Below are 13,157 nucleotides of genomic sequence, written 5' to 3' on the forward strand. Positions count from 1 at the left end.
GTGATTGCCCTTGCTACTTAGGGGACCTGCTGTAGATTTAGGATGGCAAATCATGTGGAATTTGATCTGGAGTGTGCCCTGAAGTCAAACGGACAGTGGTCATATTATGGAAAAGTTCGGTGTTCTTCGCTGAACCTCACAGGTCTGTCTTTTTTAATTGAATCATTTATGTAGGCAAACAGGAAAAAATGTTGCAAATTCAACATATTTGTGAAAAAAGGGGAAACTGTGTTTTGGCTAAACCCCAAATTCCATGATGTTTTCTTTTTTCCTTTCAGTGAATGGCCTTCAAATTTGGAAAAATAAAGTGGTACGCAAATGGCACTTACTTTCATACAACAAAACTTCTAAAATTTGGGGAATCAAGAAAATCAAAAGGCATAATAAGTTTTGCTTCTTCCCATCTCTTTCCTTTGCTGTCACTGTAACTAACACAATACCTTTGGTGATGGGCTGTAAATGGTGCAGGGGAATGTAGAAAAAGTATTCTACTTGCCTTTGTTTTCACAAATCTCCTACCAATGGTGTCTTTTGTAGACATTCTCTCCCTTCCTGTCAAAGCCTAAACTTTTGGTCTAAGTTACTTGACAATGACCCTTTTCAAGTACTCAAATAAAACATGCAACTTTATTTGCAGTTCCTGAGGCAACCACTATAAATGGAAGTAACACAGAGAACTGCTGTCAGTTTACTGTTATGTCACTATGGTGTTCATATATAAAAGCAAACTACTGTTTTCTCTGGAGCTGTAATAAATACATTTTGAGACACGCAGTTGCTAAGGGAACTGATTGCTTTCAGGACAGAATTTGCAAGCAGGCTTTGAGGAAGAGGCCCAAGAGGCCCTTAGTATGGCACTGTGTTTTCCAGAAGTTGCAGTAACTGGTAGGACATGGGAAACGTCTGAGTCCATCCCCAAAATTGACCTTTGGCCTGTCTGCTGTGTTCTTGAATATACGTACTATTGGGCAAACTGTGAAGACCATGAGAAAAATCTGGTGGTGCTGCACAGGAATTAGGTTAGGTCTACACCTGAACCAGTGATTGAGATCAGGTGAAGAGGCACAGCCAGCCCTGGGAGCACAAGTGCAAGCAATTCAGCTGTGAGACTGGAAGGGGTGGATTCTGGGTTCACTCCTCCCTAACCTCCTTTAAGAGCTGGTAGCCAAGAAGGAAGCATCTCTACTTAGAGATTGCTTTCCTTTGGAATTTTTTAGTAAGCCCTCAGCTCTAGAATAGGGTAAGCTATTATTTTCTTATTACTGCCTTATGTTTAATGCTTTTCATGGGTCACTCTAAAGCTAATTGAAGGTAATTTCACACATCACCTGATACAGTACCAGGTAATAATTTGGTAGTGGGAATCCTTGTAATGTTTTCCTAACTCTTCTCTTGTTTGTTGGTGGTTGGTTTGTTTGTTTGTTTTAAATGGGAAACATCTAGATGTTTTTGCAAAGATATTTTGAAATGAAAAATGTTAGGTTAGGAAAACTATTGCTTTTGATTTCATCACTGTACCATTAGCACAGTGCAAGTGTTTTTCTTGGTGTTATCTGTAATAGAGGACCCTGTTTGTGTTCTACCTTTTTATAGTCGGAGTGTTGGAATTTCCCTTCTCATTTCTTTTTTCTTTGGTATGATCTCTCAAAATACACAAATTGCTTTTATACATTTCCCAGGAAAATATCAGATACGTCCATCTTTCTGTTTAGAAATTCGTAGTGTTTCTAGTAGGCTTACAAGAAACACAGATCAGAAAGTACATGCCTACCTCACATCAAATTGTATTTGATGGAATACAATTACCATCAAGGTATTAATAATCTTTTCATGAAGTTAAAGCTATCAACTCCTCAATACTTTACTTACCTCTCATTTTAGAGTACATGGAGAAGGGGACCCAGGTGAACCTCATGAGGTTCAACGGATAGAAATACAAGGTCTTGAACTTGGGTTATGGGGACCACCGTTACAAGTTGGGGGATGTAAGGATGGAGTGCTGATTTGCAGTGGAGGGTGGTGATGGATGGCAAGCTGGACATAAGCCTGCAATGTGCCCTTGCAGTCTGGAAAGCCAACTTTATCCTGGGCTGCATCAGAATAAGCATGGCCAGTGCTGTAATACTGTGTGAAAGAGAAAATAGAAAATTCAGGTATAATTATAATATTTTAAGGGTTGTCTTACACCTAAGACAAAAACAATCAGAAAAATTAAGATTCCAAAATAAAATTAGTGGCATCCCAGAATTTCTTCCTTTTTCTGTTCCTGTTTCTAATTGGCCACTGCTACTTTCTTAGGCCAGAATTCTGGCAGTCAGGTTAGATCTGCCCGTGTCTTCCCTTCCTTCTCTCACCTGCTTTCACTGTGGTTCTATGAAGATGCTCAACTCAATCCTGTTATGTCTGGGAAGTGAAATAACAGTAGCCTGGTTTTTTCATTTATACTCTGGATAGTCAAGATGTGTCTAAAGGTGAAGAGTCATCCATTACCATAGATTCTATTATTATAGAATAGCAAGAAGTACTGCAATGTTACACCAAACTCACCTGAAGCTGTTGTTTGACATCTGTAGTTGCAAATCTGTTTCTACTGGTTCTCTACACTTCAGTAAGAAATTTCTCTTTCCCCTGAGTGCTAAAGAGCACTTTGCACGGCAGCTGGTTGTACAACACCTCACTGTAACTTCAGTTGCCAGATGAATGACACCACACACAGCTTGCTTTCTGGTCTATCTGGGAAACACAAGCCTGTATTTAGGCTTTCATATCACCTCAATTAGGCTTCCAAATCACCTCTGGCTAGCAGAAGGAAGGACAAATGCACACCTTGGTGCTGTCAGCAGGGCCGTACTGACTCACCTGTCAGAAGAACATAACTCTACTGTGTTTGCTCAGCCGGCCAGCCTTGGGGGGAGCGTGCTGAGTGTCCTGTGCCTTTGCCAGCTGCCGTGGAATTAGTTCTGTTGTTCCCATCTGCATGGAGCAAAGTGCTCTGCTAAGTTTTAGCAAGACTCATTTGCCAGTGTCTAAATCAGCAGAAGACAAAGTAGTGATTATTTACCACCACAGAGCAATCTCACCTCAAGCACAGGACAAGACATGAGGAGGCAAAATTACATTCAAGTGTAAAAGCAAAAGATGCTTAGGTCCTGTGGATTAAAACTGCATGAGCCCGTTCTACCACTGAGCACAGTTTCAAGGGACATTGGCTATCATGAATGTAATTAGCAGATGGAAAATAAAAGGGTAATCTGTGTTCAGCGCAACTGTGGCTAATCCCCACAGTTGGGCTGTAGTGAATATCAAGATTGTGACTTACGGATGTACAGAGTCCTTTTAAAAATATGTGACAATGCAAGGTAGATTTTCAAGGATAATCAGAGATCTAAAATATCATGGCTTCTGAACAACTTTTGGGACAGATTTGGGAGAGGAAGTTGGGGTGAATGAGGATCCATCTTAACATCAGAAATGGAGGATTCCTGTCATTTGGGTTTTTTTTTTTCCCCGTGTTTCTCTTCAAAATTGAATTTGTCAGTGAAAAAAGGAACCAACAGCCAACTGTAGAAACATTGATCTTAACTTCTTTCTTTCCAGCTGTATATTTTCTTAGCCTAAAAGGAAAAACAAAATTGAGAATAATTTTTTTCCCATTAAAAATGGGGGGAGGGGGAAGAATATTCTTAAAGTGAGAGAAAATATTTGATGGTATTTTTCTATTAAAAGTGATTTAAGCTCCTTTAGTATTTGTCCAGCAGGTTTCATCCAGAAATCAATTTTATTTTGTGAAGCCCATTATGGTTTCTCACAATATCCGTATCCAGTAAATGTGGCAAAATAAGGCCTTATGTTAGGCAGGCATATGGGAGAAGAGGTAGGAGCTATGAAGAGCTACCAGAAGAAAGGGGAAGCACAAAGAAAGGGTTTTAAGAATGAGATTACTCTGTCTGGAAGAATGCAGGGCAGAATATGCAATTGGGAAATAAAAGATATAGGCAGGTGTGAGCTGACAAATACAACCTCCTGAAGATAAAGTGAGGGTGACTGAATGTTGTGATGTCATAGTAAGCCAATGGAAATAGCTTGTCTGAGAAGAGGAATTCTATTAGAAGAGCAAGATAAAACAAAGTTGGAGTATTACTTATAACTCAGAAATGCATCAGTTCACATATTCCAAGATAAAACCTGATATGTGGTGGGGTTAAAAAAAAAAAAAAAAAAAATTGCTTCTGCTAAGATGAGGGGAAAAATTGTCTTGTGCTTAACACAGACTGATGCTTTCAGAAAGCCCATTCAGGCTGATAAGTATTCTTTTAAAGTAGGAAAGCCACCACTGAAAATGATAGGTAGTAGTCAGTTTCTCTGGGAATTTCTTGTTTAACTTGTTTACTCTTAACAGGTATTCCCATAAGAGGGACTTTTTTTCCTATTTTGGTTTCTTAGTGCCTAATTTTGACACTACAAGTTACATTTTTGTTCTTGGAGGATCTCATCCAAAGCTTCACAGTAAAGCTAATGTGAAGCAGTGTTTTACTTATGCAGGCATAGTTAACCCAAGCTTGAGAAGTGTTTTGGTGTTTACTGCCAGTATGAGTACAAGCTGGGTAATGCAGTGATGGAGCAGAGCCCACACAAAAAATGACCTGATGATACTGGTGGATGGGAAGCTGGACATGAGCCAGCAACGTGCCCTCACAGTCCAGAAAGACAACCGTGTCGTAGGCTGCATCAAAAGAACCATGACCAGCAGAGTGAGAGAGAGTGATCCTGCCTATCTGCTCGGTGCTGGTGAGACCTCACCTGGAGTACTGTGTCCAGGTGTGGAGACCTCAGTACAGGAGAGACATGCTCCTGTTGGAGCATGTCCAGAAGAGGACATAAAAAAAAATAAAGAGGATATAAAAAAATAGTCCATTTCTCCTATGATGACAGACTGAGAGAGCTGGGGTTGCTCAGTTTGGGGAAAAGAAGAATTCAGGGAAACCTGAGAGCTGCCTTTCAGGGTCTAAAGGGATGCTGAAAGAAAGAACAGAATCTGTATCAGTATCTGTTATGATAGGACAAGGGGACATGGTTTCAAACTAGAGGAGGGGAGGCTTGGAATATAAGAAGGAAGGGTTTTTTTTACAGTCAGGGTGGTGGTGAACTGGCACAGGTTGCCCAGAGAGGAAGTGGGTGCCCTGTCCCTGGCATCCAAGGTCACACTGTATGGGGCTCTGAGCATCCTGTTATAGAGTTGGTGTTCAATGTAGGGGGATTGGATTGGATTATGGCTTTTTAGTCGTACTGGTGTGCTCTGCTTGAGCTGCTGGCTCTCTCAAGTGTGGGTGTTCCCAATTCTCTTGTATATACACACGATATTTAGGAAAGCTGTTTCTTCCCAAGGGTCCAATTTCAGTAACAGGGATCATGGTGATTGAAGTGAATGGAATTTCAAAATATGCTTTAATACATGCTCCAGTGTATTACTCAGTTGGACCTAGGATGCATGGTACTGTTCAGTGTTTCTAATCAATAGAGTCTCGTGTTTTTGAGATGTGCAATATGTTCTTCTGATTTCCGTCTACTCTCTGTAAAATTCCTCTTTTTCTTTTTGTTTTAGGAATAGGTTTTCATTTGTAAGCCTTATCTTCTGATCTGAGAAAATATTCTGAGATGTTTAATAGCCAAAATTGAATATCTACTCTTATTTATGGCTCACTTTTGGCCTTTGAAGTCCTCATTTCCAGAACATCTTGTATTTTCTGCCTCATGAATTCTTAATAAGTTCCAGTTGAAAGTGCAGCAGATCCTAGTTTGAATCATAGCCCCCTCCCCTCAAAGAGTAGTGTATGGCTTCCCCCAAGCCCTCATTTCCCCACTGCTTCAACCACTTTCCCTTCTTACTAAATGTTAGCAATTTCACCAATGCCCAGGCTGACCCACAAGGTTTTAGAATCCTTTTAATCCTTTTTATGGTAACAGAAACATTTGAGACTTTTCTTTGAAGGCTTTGTACAGTGCAGAACACCTGCAGCTTAACACACTGCGCTAGCAAACACCCCCTATGAGTCTAATGGAGTCTGGCATCTGAGAGCACTGCTGCACAACATTGCTGGAATAATGAGGCTGTACCTTCACCTTAGGACCTATACCATCACAGCTAAATCTGCTTTATCGAATGGCATAGCCAATAACAGACTGCATCCTAAAGGTGTTGCTAAAAGTGGTGCACTGTGCTGATCAGCAGCTGAATGCCTCCTGCTCAGCACAGCATGGAGATCTACATCTAGCATATATCTAACCTGAAGGAAAGGCTTAGAACTTGCCTCACATCTGCCCTCGTGAAAATGTGCTTGCTAATGAGCTGAAACACCTGTGGCTTTTGATACTGCTCTAAAAAAATTTACAAACATGTAGACAGAATGAATCTGTTGAGATATAGAAGTTCTGGAAAGTTTTAAAGGCTTCTGAAAATGTCGCTAAAAGATGTCATCAATTTCCTTATGTTTCTCTGCTGTCATTTAAATGTTCACCTTTGGTATTTTATCTCTACATCTTTTCTTTTAGAAGGACTCTGGTATACAAAACTGTGAACATATTGAAGTGTTATCTCAGAAACCACTGTGGCAAGGAGGTACAGAGAGAGAGAGCAAAGACACAAAGAAAAGTAACCTGTGCTGAAAAATGTAAACTCACAATTACAGGAAGAATTCCGCTATTCAATCTTACAGCCAATAAAGAGGGTAAATCAGTGCAGAGGCCAGGAAAGGATGCCAAATGGGTACTTGTGAGTACTAAAAGACTGGATGGTAGAATGAAAAGCAGAAGATGCACATCACTGGATTTGAGAGCACTGTGACTGTGCAGTGAGGCTCAGGGAGACCTTATTGCTTTCTGCAGTAACCTGAAAGGAGGTTGCGGTGAGGTGGGGATCAGCCTCTTCTTCCAAGTAACAGCAATAGAAAGAGAGGGAATGGCTGTATGTGGCATCACTGGAGGTTCAGGTTGTATATTAGGAAAAACTTCTTGGAGAGGTACTGAAACATGTTGCTTGGGGAGGTGTTGGAGTCACCATCCTTGGAGGTACTCAAGAAACGTGTAGATATGTCACTAAGGGGTGTGGCTAGTGGGCATGGAGGGGATGGGCTAGGTGATCTGAGAAGTCTTTTCCAATCTTAATGGTTTTAAGATTTCAAGACTGCGGAAGTGAAAAGTAGAGCTGTGGCAACTGCTGCTAGCCCTGGGTTATATTCTGAGCTCATAGGAACTGCTGGGGCCTAATCACATAGAGGAGGAAAAAAACTGTTTTTTCTGTTTTATGTGCTGCTGACAAGTGTGGCACTGGTTATCCTAAGGAGAGCAGATGTACATCACAGAGGAAGGCAATAAAGAATTTCGGCTGGGAGTGAGTCTTCCCTCCACATTCTCTTCTCAGTATTGAAAAATGGAGTGTCATATGTTCTCAAGCTGATAACAGTTCACTGAAAATTAACTTTCTTTACAAGCTGAGCCTCCTTAAATTGTTCCTTTTTCTTTTTTTTTTTTTTGAGAAGCAGCCCTAAGATGCCAACTGTATTTTGCCTTTTAAATTCTTGGTTCACCAACATGTGATTAATAATAAACAATAATTTAAATTATTAAATACTGTCAACTGCCACTTAATTGCTGTAATGAATCTTTAGTGGTTTGAAACTACTTATGAAATATTAGGCAACTTGAAATAAAATGGAAAGCTAATAAAGGACCAGGCAACACTTTGCATTTATTTACATTGGAGAAAACACAGATCTCCACTGTTAATTCCATTTATATGTAAACGTATTGCATTTTCCCCTGGATTTTCTTATTGGAAGAAAAATGTCCTGCATTTTTGCCAGTTCAACTAAGTAAATTCCCAACAAAACCAACTAGCAGATGGCAGAAAATAGGGATAGGTCTATATTTTTGTAGGCACTCTAGAAAGACTTTTTTTCTGAAGCACGTAAATGGGCTTCCAAGAAATAAGGTGGTCTACTCCCTTTCAAGTGTCTGAACACTTTGGATAAGGGAGCGGCACCTACAGCTTTGCCTATCGCTTTTACCAGAACATATTTAAGACCCTTGGGACTTACAAAGATTATCCAGAACACCATGCCTCTAAATTGTTCCCTTTCAAACTGCAAAGTGCTCTGAGTTCATCCTTGTGAAAATCAGATCTATTCTGCATTGGGCATTAAAATTTTAACTTCATTTTTTTTTGTTTGTTTGTTTTTTGTAAGTAATAAGTTTTACATAAGTTTTTGGTTTTTTTGTTTGTTGGCTTTTAATTTTGTCTTTACCGTAGAGTTTAGACTAATTAATTTGAAAATAATGAGATTTCTCTCTGGTTTCATCTTACCATGGAAGTGTCGCAGATTGCACAGGTTTGGATTACATTTTTCGATGAAGGTCTGTGATCACGTGAAATGCCTTTTTACTCTAACAGCCTTTTCATGTAAGACTCGGAAAATCCCATAGAATTTCCCATAGTAAAGAAACCTTAGGGTTTTGGTTTTTATGAATTGATTGAGGAAAGCAATTGGTAAAGGTTCCTCTTTTGAAGAACTCCTTCAGCACCTCAGATTTCCTTCTGATAAATGGAATTACTGACAAAATTCTGTTTTCCGATACTAAAAGTATAAAACTGAAAAAGAGCCGTAAGGAACAACTAAAGCCAGCTGAGAGGAGCACCATTTCCATTTGAAATAGCAGGAGGTGATTTCAGCTAACCTATCTAGACAATCCTGTAACACACTGTCCTTCAAACTGCATGGTACAAACAGTGTTGCAAAGGCATCTCCGTGCTAAGCAATGACTGACCTGCTGTTCAGTGAAATCTCAATCTCCTGCTTTCAAGGTATTTAGAGGAATGTGCACACAGGCTTGTGTATGTGAAAGGGTCCTTCTGAAAGTATACCTTAGTGCTGACCTATAGCTTTTACTGTTTTTTTGTGGTTTTTTTTTTTTTTTTTTTCTCTACAGTTGCTATGGAGTCTTTACTGATTGTACATTGTAGAGTTTGGGTCATCAGAGTTGCTGCCCCACACAGTTCTGCCATCTCAAAGAGCTATTGTACTGAGCTGGCACCTGTGAATGGCAGTGAGAAATGAGATGAAGAGAGATTTATTTCACTGCAGTTTTATTTCTTGTACTTTCTTGCTGAAGCAGTAACTACATGGCAGAACCTTGGAAGAAAGTGCAGTATCAAAGAACAAAAGTATAAAAATGAAAAAGCAATCCTATGTTTTTTATGTTGAGCTCTAGTTCAGTTTAGGAATACAGCAATGTAGATCACTAGTAATGTACCCTTCCTGGTAATGTTAATTATGAAATAAAATCCAAAAACTCTGCAAATTTGTGGGAAACTTGAATCAGAGTCTAAATTGCAGGACATAGGTCACTCCAGTGATGCAGAAATATTGAACATGTAGAAACACATTCTCCTGTGGAATGAACAAAACTGTGTCCACTTCACGTCTGATATTCAGGACCATGCACTGAGAAGCTTGGCTCTATCTTGCCAGTATAAAAATTCAAAAAATATTGTTTACCTCTCTTTGTCCTCACCATGCCTTTTCATCCCTAAAAGTGATAAGAAAAAAGGATGAAAGGTCTCAGTGCACTTCCTGCTTTTTTTTTTTTTTTTTTTGAGGCTCCAAAAATCTCATAATCTAACCAAATTTGTCTTTTACTGAAATTACTAGCCTTCCTTCCATATTTAGAGAGTTTATGCTTGTTTCTTTAATACAGTTCCTCTGAGGATCTGCCAACTTCTTAAGCTCCTTTCCCTGAGACTTATTTTCACCATCTGTAATTCTGAATGTGTTTATTTTACAAGTGAAACAAAATTCTTAATTGATTTCAGGAAAGGTAGTCTTTTAGGCTAACCAAGTCCTCAACTGTTCATATAAGAATATTTGTAGATATGTATCAAAGCATCAGCATCAACCATCAAATGCAGGCAGGGTATCATGTATCTGATATTATAGTGAATCCATATTATGTTCGTAAGACCATGAGAAACATTCACAGTAAAACCACACAGTACAAACACAGAAACTTAAATCATGCTCATTGAAAACTTTGCCAAGGTTCATGAATCTTTTGAACTAACCTGGGCCTATTTTGAAATGAACAGAAGACATGATTTTGTATTGAAACCAGGTGGGTCTCAGGGGTTTTTGTTATTTGGGGTTCACTTGGAGTTGAAATTTGAAGCTGAAATCAAAGGATGGAACCCAAAAATGATCCAACAGAAGAAAACCATTCTGATATCACTGATGAAAAATCAGACATTCTTAACTTTTTTAAAGTAAACTAATCAAGGCATGTTTACCATTAAACTGTGAATTATGTGATATGATTACATACATGTTTTTGGAGAGTGCTCTCACCCAAGGCACATAAGTAACTGAATGTCTCATTCATGAAAAGACTAAGACTGTATTAGTGAAGGATATAAATCCTTCTGCTTATCTGCTGGATAAAAATCAAGACAGACGAGTCTAAAAATCCAGAAGTCTGCATTGCCACTGTCAGAGAGAAAAATTATATGTCAGTTCTAATGGAGGAACTGGAGGAATGAAGTTTTTTGCTGTCCTTGTGGGATGCTAAGCAAGCATTCATAGTGTTCTAAAAGTAATAATTGTTGGTGGCTGCAAACCTGTAAGAGCGAGACTCTGGGCTTTTAGCAATTACAGAAGGCATATAAACAAGGAGCTGATTTTGTTCTGTTAGAGACCTCAAAGCTTGCATTTCAGAGCTCTTGATTCTCCTCAAAATGAACTCCCTGTTTAAAAAAAGATATGGTCTCAGTTTATCAGTCTGCAAGCTAGCTCACAGGATGCAAAGTTTAATTTCTGAGACATTTTGCAAAATAAGCATAGTATACAAGAGAATATAAAATATTAATAAAAAAAACTATAGGTGTAAAATCCGAAGTTGCTGAAGTAAACAGTTTGACATTGGATTTGGGGTTTTTGTTGGATAAGAGATAGAAGAAGAACTCATAAGTAAATGTTTTTGTCCTTGATAATCATGTGAGAACAGGTTGTTGCTGTGGCGTTGGCTTTGCTATTGTTTTTATTTTTTTTATTTTTTTAAATAAAGTAAAATGTGAACAGATGTGAACAATGAATAATTAACAAGTAAATCAACATCTTCTGAAGTAGTTTCATTTGTGAATGCAAGCTAGTAAATGAACAAGGAGTTGAGTGATGAAAATTTGGAGTTTAAAACTATTTCCATTTGAATTTTTTTTTTTTTTTTTAATCAGTTCCTCCATTAAAAGAGGAGAATTTTAAATATGCCTTTGAAGAGTGACTTGCACATTTTACAACACAAGAGAAGGCAAGGCCAAAATAAAGCCCACTAAATTTTCAGTACCATGAAACCCTAAAGTGAAGGCTCTGGGGAGCAGTTCATTGCCATGGAAGCAAACACATGAGAGAAAAGTTTTTGGATCCTTTTCCTACCACACACAGCTAAAGATACATGGATGTAAGAAAGAATTGGATTGACTGACTTTTAAAATTTTTTAATTGCATGATTTTAGTGTTTGTGAAAGGCAATGGATTCAGACATCTCTGGTGGCAGAACCTGTGCCAGCCCAAATTTCCCACATTGCCTGCTGGGTAGTTTGCAGGTCCACCTCTCTGGCAGAGGTAAGGCAAATTCATTAAATTCATTTCATAAAAACAATCAAAGGGAAACCAGGTGACCTGTGTTCACCTACACATCTCATTCTCTGCAGAGTTGGAGGCAGGTTCAATTAAAAGAGAGTCTTTGCCTCCTGGTGTATTTATTTTTCCTTAGATATTAATTTCTGGATCCTAATGCCTGAAGGGAAAAAAAAAAAAAAAAAAAAAAAAAAAAAGGTATGTATTCAGATTAGCAGCTCAGGTTCATGTCCATCTCTTTACACAGTGATCTTTCTTGCTGGAAAGCCTGAAAACAAAGAGCTTGCCAATATAAAATGTTCAAAGCTGGTGGAAAACATTTGTTTCCAATATCATTTGTGAAGGGATTTCACTCATCTCCCTCTATAACTAGTTGAGATAAGAAGTGAGATAGGCTTGATGCATTTAAATGGAAGTAAGCAAATAGAGATAATTAAGTAAGATAACAGGGTTAACTCTTAGGGCATGAAGCTTATCTTCATGCTGGGCTGATTCACTCGAATTAAAGGAATGACTTTGCATTTGCAGTTTTGCAGCTCCCAACATATGATTAAATATGTGATTAAAGCTCTTTTTGATCCAGAATGTTAGAGCAGCGTAATTGAGGTATCCTCATTCTTTCTCTAAAAGAAGTCATCTAGAAGCATTTTGAGGCTACTTTAACATCCGTGCCCTCCTGGATGATCCTACATCACAATGTTGGCTTTCACCCTTCCAGTTATCCGTGTATATTACCATCAAGCCTCACATCTATAGATATCTGAAAGGGAGAACTCATGGATTCAATACCTGATTAGCTTTAGTGGACGTGTAATGAACTGGGAAAGAAGCAACAGTGATTTTCACTTCCACCGTTCTGCCCATCTGCCTCCCCAGGTGCTTTCTTACAGCTCAGAGTGGTCTGCATCCTCCCACTGATTTTCACACACTTCTGCCTCCTCTCTTGTGTCAACAGGGACGGACCATTTTGTGCATGCAATCTGGCAGATGTGTGGGATGTGGGAAAAGGTGACTGACAGCAATGAACAGAAACGTTAAAGGAGACACAAAAGGTAATCCACTGTACTGATTTCTACTCACCGAATCTGTCTCGAAATCTAGAAGACAAATGAAATGTGTCAGCTTAAAAGCTCATTATTTTAAGCCAGCCTTGTGAAGGCTTGATTAATTTTTTGAATTTGATGTTATCAATACAGTCAGTGTACCAGGAACAGCTCCCATCTGTTCTTCCCTCGTCTTCCCAAAATGGAGGGTAGCTCTCAGGGTGTTGGGGGTTGCTGATGTTGTGGATTTTTTCTAAACACAGTGTTTTCCCATGTTTACAAGACCAAGAGCTCCCCCACACAGCAGGCACGAGGCTTCACTAGCACGTACTGTATGAAAGTTCAGCACAGTGGCTCTGTTTTGCTGGACAACAAAAGTACTAACAAATTGAACAAAGAGCACAGAAGGATTGAAAAAAAAAAAAAAAAAAAAAAA

The 13,157-nt window shown here is 38.9% G+C and overlaps 1 long non-coding RNA gene and 1 other non-coding gene across 2 annotated transcripts in view; both read left to right on the plus strand.

The window, feature by feature from the left end:
* Positions 1-13,157, plus strand: part of LOC122161559 — a 43,892-nt gene that overhangs the window by 15,169 nt on the left and 15,566 nt on the right. The window contains exon 2 of the long non-coding RNA XR_006169210.1: positions 12,634-12,730. This is a non-coding gene — a long non-coding RNA (uncharacterized LOC122161559). The remainder of the gene's footprint in view (positions 1-12,633; positions 12,731-13,157) is intronic.
* Positions 3,724-3,796, plus strand: LOC122166632. Its single transcript, XR_006170850.1, has one exon. It is a non-coding gene; the product is annotated as a U7 small nuclear RNA (small nuclear RNA).

Source organism: Centrocercus urophasianus, unplaced genomic scaffold (genome assembly GCF_019232065.1).
Source record: "Centrocercus urophasianus isolate 14NV4802_14NV808 unplaced genomic scaffold, USGS_Curo_1.0 seq_10, whole genome shotgun sequence".
NCBI classification, from domain to species: Eukaryota; Metazoa; Chordata; class Aves; order Galliformes; family Phasianidae; genus Centrocercus; species Centrocercus urophasianus.